General features: G+C 43.9%; 1 protein-coding gene across 3 annotated transcripts in view; it reads right to left on the bottom strand.

The window, feature by feature from the left end:
• Nucleotides 1-7,512, bottom strand: part of Patj (PATJ crumbs cell polarity complex component) — a 312,739-nt gene extending 305,227 nt beyond the window's left edge. For 2 of the 3 annotated variants that reach the window (XM_021200048.2, XM_029539757.1), the window contains exon 1: nucleotides 7,375-7,512. The gene's annotated coding sequence lies outside the window, so the exon portion shown is untranslated. The remainder of the gene's footprint in view (nucleotides 1-7,374) is intronic. The other variant, XM_029539756.1, reaches the window with a different exon arrangement.
• Between the last annotated feature and the right edge of the window lie 594 nt (nucleotides 7,513-8,106).

The raw sequence follows: 8,106 nt of genomic DNA, 5'->3' as shown, positions 1-8,106 counted from the left end.
AGGGGTATAGGAAACTTTTGGGATAGCATTTGAAATGTAAATAAAGAAAATAATAATTAAAAAAGTGAAAAAAAAAGCCATAACTATGCACCGGCAGGTCACGTTTGGTTACCATGTGATTAAAAACCTAATTCGACAGGGCAGGCTGTGTGATCCTGACTACAATCAACTAGTAAGAGGATAAATCTTCTCTAAATTTGAGAGATTTGTGGTTCTACATGAAGTCTCTAATGGCCAGCAAGTATTCTTTGTATTTCATTATTCTCTCCTGCTCAAGGGAACATATTCCTAGCATCAAAACCATTCGCTTAACAACAAACCACTTGCTATTCAAAATAAGCGTGTTCTGAGACTGAATTTTACTTCGATGGACAATAAGAATTTCAGTAAAAGGCTATAAAAATACACTCAGGAGTGGTTTCCTATATCGACACTTCAAGCGTGTTGGCAGTGTTCTGTTGAGTGAAGGGAAGTGACAGTTACCTGCTGGCAAGGGCTCCTCCAGCAGAGACAGCTAGCTGCGTCTCACTCCTGAAACAGGTACAGCTGGAGTTGAGTGAGATTTGAATCCATGTAAGAACTGAGCATGCTTGGAAATCTACCCTTTGTATAAAACAGGAAAACTGTACAACATGCACAAGTGATGTGAAACGCAGCACTTAAGGGATTAATAAAGCACTTAATAATTTGCATTATTTCCATATTTCTGTAAGACAGAAACGTGTGCATTGGAGAATTTTCTAGAGAAAAAAATTTAGGAAGTAATAGTCATTGCTTCCAGAAAATAGAAAAGAGGAATATAAAAGTTAGCATTTGAGGTTATAACTCAGTGGTAGAACGTGTGTTCAGCATGCATGAGATCCTGGATTCAATCCCCAACACCAGAGAAAAATAATAACAAAAATTAGTCTCTTTCACTTTATAGATTTTGGAGTTGTTTGAATTTTTATTAAAAAATATGGAGTTAAGATTTTAGCTCAGGGGTAGAATATTTACCTAGCATGTGAGTTTTATTCTCTCTACTACAATAAAAATAAACAAAAAACAGTACTAATTTTATAATTATAAAACAGTGGTAAAAGTGTCAGATGTGGTACCGCACCCCTGTAATCCCAGCACTCAGGAGGCCAAGGCAAGAGGATTCAAGCTTGAGGACAGCCTGGGCTACACACTAAGACCCTATTAAATCTTGAGGACAGCCTGGGCTACACACTAAGACCCTATCTCAGGGGGAGGAAAAAAAGAATCCAAGAAAAATGAAGGCCAAAAAGGTCAACACTTTTCAGATGTCTGTTGGCTCATGAGAATTCAATTTCCTACTAACAGACATCTGCTCATCTATCTGGGATTTTGGGAAATGAGGTCCCGGCTACTGTGCTGGGAAAGCACTGGCGCTCACTGAAGTGCACACTTCAACTGGACCTTTACACCTGGGAGGGTCACAGCTCCACAGCTCACTGAATCAGGAAGCCTGAAAAATACACATGAGCTTAATATTACATGTAAAGTCTTAATGAAGTTCTTTAAAACAAACAAAAAAAAAGTCTACTTCCTTCAGAGCCAGAGGTCAGGATTTATCCTGGTCCCTTTGTCCTCAAAGCTCAACATTTACTAGGTACTCATTAAATAACAAACAGAATCCAAACCAAAGAGTGGTGGAGGCTGCCACCAGAACTCTGACTGAATCGGCTGTCATGCAAAACAAACAAGTGTTACAGTGGCATTAAGGGCCCATTAGGGGAAAGCTATTTGCTCTGGTCAGGGGAATGGCATCTCTGGCCTGGGTGGAGACTTAACATTCCAGTTGGGAGATCAATCATCTGGTTTAGGGACCAGACTCAGGAAGGCTTGATCCTTCTTAATCCATGCTGAAGAGATAGGAGGAATAATTATCCGTAATGTCATGGAGCTCTGTTAGGTCTGCCCTACAAGCACCACTCAGAAGGCACGGTTTTTTTCCTGTCCCTCCCTTCTTTTTTCTTTGGATGCTGGCCAAAGCCTAAAAATGCCCTTTCTGTAATTTGGAATTCTTACTCTTTCTCTGGAGGCCCCCCTCCCCTTTTTGTCACAAGACTGTGTGGCTGGACCCCGTGACTCAGTCAGATAGTGGGAATTCTTCTCTTCCTCTTCCCCATCAGCCTCCTCTGGGCAGTCGCCTGGGTTTGCAGCTGGTCTTCCTACACTCTACTAAAACTGTCCTCAAGCTTCCTTCTGAGCCCATCCTCAAATTCTTTCAATAACAATACTATGAACTCCAAGAGGGGAGTACACCAATTCCCCTGGTGACATGTAGCAACTCTGCTGGGACACCCCAAAATTTCCAGGAACACAAGTTAGGTTTCCTACAAAGGCCTGGTGAAAGCGTTCCTAAACCAACTGAATATAAAAAATTAAATGCCTCCACTGTCAAAACACCCCATTCCTAGAACATAAGAAAAGCAATTGTAGCATGCTAAAGCTGCATATGGAGAAAATATTGAAATCCAAGTTGGAAGATACCATGAGAAAAATCATGTTCCTCAGAGTGCTTCAGTTGGCAAGATTCATCTTATCACGGAAACACTCTCAAGAGTCAATTCCTTACAGTACTCTCTCTGTAATTTGTTTCATTTTGTAGAAATTAAACTGCTGTGTGTCATTCTGTTGGTGATAGTCCCCCTCCACCATAAGCAACAAGCAACAAATCTGAACAATTTTCACACGTATTAAGTCTCTGATATGTTTTTAATGGATGCTGCAATCACAGACCTCCATTAACAGGACCTGAATGTTCAGAACCCACTAACAATAGCTACCACCTCAATGCTTCCCTGTTTCTCCATATGAAGACTATGCCCTCATGAGCTCCAGGAATTACGGTCATACCATATTTCGGAATTCAAAACAACATAGTGAACTGACAAGCAAGGCCATCTTAGGGTTTGGACACCCTTTCCACTGATGTCTATTCTCCTTGATTCAAACACACGCAGGCTGAGGAAGAAGGGTTGCTAAGAGGTTCTGGCTAACCTAAATCACACTGGGTTCCAGGTCAGCCTGGGCTACACAGGAAGACCCTGTCTCAACCTTTCCCAGAATAAAAGAAAAGGAGAGTGTGTGAGTGAGAGAGAGAACGAACATACTTGTCTGCTGCTGAAGTAAGTATTTTAGCATCTATTCAATACAACACTCTGAGCCATTCTGTATAACATTATCTAACTGATGTTCTGAATGTCTTATCACCTGTAGTTCACAAGTCAGGAAAACTCAATTAAAACACAAGGGGACAATGCTAATGAAAACATGGAGGAACCATAGATGCCACTGAGAATTAGCTTCACAGGGGAGAAAATATCAAATACTCACTACCTTTTGGGCAAATAACTAAAAATAAGAAGAAATTTCAACTTGAACAGGACAAGCTAGGTGCACCCTAACCTTCAACATTCATTTATCTCACCTCCCTTTCCTTCTAAAGTTAGTAAATATTTGAGAGGGAAAAAAAAAGAATTCAGAAAAGATTCTTTCAAAAGATCTAATTGTTGAGAGGACTAAATAAAATTTAGCCTAGCACACAGCACACACTCAAGAAAAATATTACTGCTAGCATTTCTTTTCAATCAAAATTACATAACATTTTGAAATTTCAAAGAAGTTAATGTCATTTGTGGTTTTGCTATGTAATCAATACTGAGAAGATTAAACAATAAAACTTTTCATCAGTTCAATTAATACAAAACAAGTGATCAAGAAGAGGCCTATACATTGTTTTGTTTTTGTTTTGAGACAGGGTCTTACCATGTAGCCCTGGTTGGTACAGAACTTGTTACATAGGCCAGACTGGCCTAGAACTCACAGAGATACTTCTGTCTCTACCTCCTGAGTGCAGAGATCAATGATGGGCGCCACCGTGCCCAACCTATAAATTGGGATTTTTAAGTTACTTTAAGGCCAACACGGTGGTTCACAACTGTACCTAGCATTCCATGGCAAGAGGATGGTGAGTTTGAGGCTACTGTCTCAAACACAAGTCACCTTACACTGGAGTCCTGACAGCTCTGTACATCACACCCTGCTGGAGGGTAAATACAAATCAAGTCCTTACCTAGTCAGTCAGTCTCCCCTCCAGAAATAGAATGCGAGCCACAAATGTCATTTTAAAAATTTCTGGCCAGGGCTAAAGAGATGGCTGAGCAGTTCAGTGTGAATACTGTTCTTACAGAAGATCCAAATTCAGTTCCCAGTGCCCATGTCAAGGCTCTACCCTGGCCTCCCTCCACAGGCACTCACACATAACCACACATACATGTAATTTTAAAAATAATAAAAAAGAACCAGAGAGTGCTGGTGCACACCTTTAATCTCAGAGGAGGCAGAGGCAGGCGCATCTCTGAGTTCCAAGCCAGATCTACAGAGTGAGTTCCAGGACAGCCAGGGCTACACAGAAAAACCTTGTTTTAAAAACCAAAAAATAGAAAACAAGGATGTTTCTGATAGTATCATATAAAAGACAAAATTAGGGCTGGAGAGCTGGCTCAGCAGTTAAGGGCACTGGCTGCGCTTCCAGCGGACTCGCCTTCTTGATCCCTGTAGTAGGAAGGCAGAGACAGGAGGACCCACAAGACAGCTTACAACTGTCTATAAACTCCAGCTCCAACGGATCTTATCCACATGCAGGTCAAACATCAATGCACATAAAATAGAAAAATAAAGTTAAAACATAAAAAATAATTTAAAAAAGACAAATTTAACTTTAATATGTAAGCTTAACTTAATCCAATATATACAAACCATCGTTGAAATAGGCAAATAATGTAAAAATAAGATAGCTTAAACTTTTCTTTCTTTTTTTTTTTTTTAAAGATTTATTTATTATATGTAAGTACACTGTAGCTGTCTTCAGACACTCCAGAAGAGGGTGTCAGATCTTGTTCCAGATGGTTATGAGCCACCATGTGGTTGCTGGGATTTGAACTCGGGACCTTCGGAAGAGCAGTCGGGTGCTCTTACCCAATGAGCCATCTCACCAGCCCCAGCTTAAACTTCTTTTACACTCTCTTAGAATCTAGTGTGCATTTCACACTTACAACACATTCATTCCAAAGAGCCCTATTTCACTTGTGCCAGTGTTTCTGCAACAAAGTAGTGACCTAGACTTTTTCGGAAAGAGCTTGCCAATGTTTTTAGCAAAGGCTTTTGTGTCTCAGCTCAGTTTCTGACTATCCAGATAAGAATGCTCACAGGTTTGCCTTCTTCCTGGCTGCATCTGAGCAGAGTGGGAGAACAACTGCTCGCTGTGACAGATGACACAACTGTAGCCTTTCAGCCTCTTCAAATCTCAGGCAGATCATTTCCAGACAGAGGACCAGCACAAATGACTCTCCAGGGCAGGAGTGGACCAAGGCCTACCTTCAAACTCTATTGGGTCCTCAGCACCACAAGGCCCTGGCTTTCTGTCCTCAGCACCAGTAAAGACATACAAATAAACGCAAGCACTACACTTCCTTCCATTTGCAACAGAATCTACACTGGGAGCTCCAAGAGACATCCAAATCTATGCAAAAATCCCAGTTTAAGAAAAAAAATTAAGTAGCAATGGCTATGTGACTTCAAATATTAAGGCAGACTAGCTTGTTTTCTCAAGGAATTTAATGCTCCCACCAATTCGAGGAAAGACTTCAAGGAACTAACCCCTTTTTGTGACTTCCCTCAAACTAATGAGATTTTGTTAAAACTTTAACAAAGCAAGCAAGTTCAGACTGCTTGGCTGTTTGATGTACGAATAATTATTAAACCCCCTGTAAGAACTGGGAAACACTGGACTGTCTCAAAAATTCAAGGTTTTACAAGTGAGTTCAATATAAGAAAACACAGACACTTTTATCTTTAAAAATACAAAGTGGAAGAAAGGAGTCATGTGACGGTTTACTTTTTCTCATCAGTGAAATGGGTTTCTGGTTGCTGCTAGATCCTTTTTTCTTCCTTTAATTCTTTGACCATGTCAGAGAGATATACAATATATTTTGGTCATTTCCACACGTGTGCCCCTGCGCGCACGCGTACACACACACACACACACACACCGTTCCCCCCCTCATCCCCCTCCTTTTCCCACCTTCACATAAGTTCACCTCCAGTTTTCCTGTCAACTGTTCTGCTATGTTCCTTTTTCGAAAATTCCCTTGTTTTCCCTACAATGAATTTATGTTAGCTCCATACAAGCTCAATGGCTATGGGTGGAACTAAGGGACAGGACACATCTAGTCAGTATGTGTGTGGTGCTAGATTAGATTCCCCCTCCCCACCAGACAATAATAATAATCAGTAAGTGGAGTTTATGAAGACGAAGTTCAATTCCAGTGACAACTTCATACAACTCAATTTTAAATCAAATCATTCTTCTTATGACAAGTCCACTATATGCCACCAGTAACAGCATCTAAATTAGTATGGGTACTTCCACATCCGCATTTATTAACGTTCAAAATATCTTAAAATTTCATTAATCCTTATAAAGGCCGTTTGTGCCCTAAAACAGCAAAAGGTCACAACTTCACCTCCCATCTTCTAATTCTGCAAAATAAACAGATTCCAGTTTTTATCCCACCTCTCCCTACCTCTCCCTAGAAATAAATGGTGAATTGGAAGCCAGGGGAAGGCTCGTAGTCCTGGAATGTGGTCTAGCTGTGTCAAAGGAACCGAGATTATGCTAGACATCCCTAAGCTTCTTCATTGAAGACACAACCGTTGGACAGTGAGACGACCGGTCAGATGCAGGTTAGAGACAATCGGACAAGACGGTGAGACCACAGGTCAGATGCAGGTTAGAGACAGTTTAGAAAAATCAGGCCCAGCAAGGTGTGGCCTCTGGACCGCCGAGACAAACAAGTCAATGAGGAATTCGAATCAGAAGTGGGAAGAGCCCACAGGAGGCAAAGTACAAGGGACCAACAGTCCAGGGAAGATTCCAAGGAGGGGTGGGGCATTCGAAAGGTGGGAAAGACGTGGAACTGCTTTCCAGAACTTGATTCCCGGCAGGAATCCAGTAACTTTCCCAAAGACTGAGAGCCATCTCCCCAGCTCAGCAGAGACAGGCCGGAGGGACGCGAGGCCCACTCGAGGCCAGCTCGGTCCCTCTGCTCCCTCCCCTCCCTCCCCCCGACCGCGGGGAGGCTCCGCCCCGCTCCGGGAGGCCGCGGGCCGCTAGATCCGCGAGCACGCGCGATCGCTGCGCTCGCAGGCCGGCCGGCCGGGCCTGGACGTCCGCGCGGGGCTGGCTGGGTAGGTCGCCGGCCGCCGCTTAGGCCTGCGAGCTGCCCAGCGCGCCGTCCCACGGGCTCGGGACACGGCTCCCGCGCGGTCCCCGCTGGGTGCGCCGCCGCGAGCGAGCGTTACCTGGTCGGGCGACGGCGGGGTGGGAGCCCCGGGGCTGCGGGCACGGACGGCCTCCTCACCTGGCGGAAGTACAGCTGCTGCCCTCACCTGGACGGAAGTGCGGCGGCCTCCTCACCTGGGCGGCTCTCCACCTCGCCGGAGGCTGGGCGGGGCGGGGCGAGCGGGGCGAGCGGGGCTCGAGCCCCTGGGCGGCTGCGCGCCTGGGAAAGGTCCGGGGGGCGGGGGGGGGGGGGGGGGTGGGACAAGTGGGGCGACCAGTCCCGGAGAGGAGGCCAGGTGCGGAGTTGTGGGCCACAGGCGCTGATCCCAAACCGAGACCCCCAAACAAACGACAAGTCCACTTAGCCCCTAGCCCGAGGCCCCTCTGATCCAGCCTTCTTGTGTCCCTTATGTTTTCCAGATTTGCCGACTCAATGTAAAAGATCGTAAATGTCAATCTGTGTCCCCATCATCCTAAGGGTAATTATGAGTGTCTTTCTTATTTAGAATTTTGATGATAAGCATTTACATTATTTAATATAGGCTACTCAAAGGCTAAAGAGAATCAGTCATCAGATATCTTACTGAATAAATGCACTATTAGGCACTGTGATTGACAGGGATGAGAGATAAAATGGGATCCTCAAAGGATGAATACAATACAAGCAACAGCAACATGGGGACATTTGCTGGTTATGCGTTTGATACTTTATGGCTATGTGATAATTTCAGGGAAATAACATTTGTTAGGCC

The sequence above is a fragment of the Mus pahari genome, chromosome 6, assembly GCF_900095145.1.
Source record: "Mus pahari chromosome 6, PAHARI_EIJ_v1.1, whole genome shotgun sequence".
NCBI lineage: Eukaryota > Metazoa > Chordata > Mammalia > Rodentia > Muridae > Mus > Mus pahari.
This window is presented reverse-complemented; position numbering and strand designations above follow the sequence as displayed.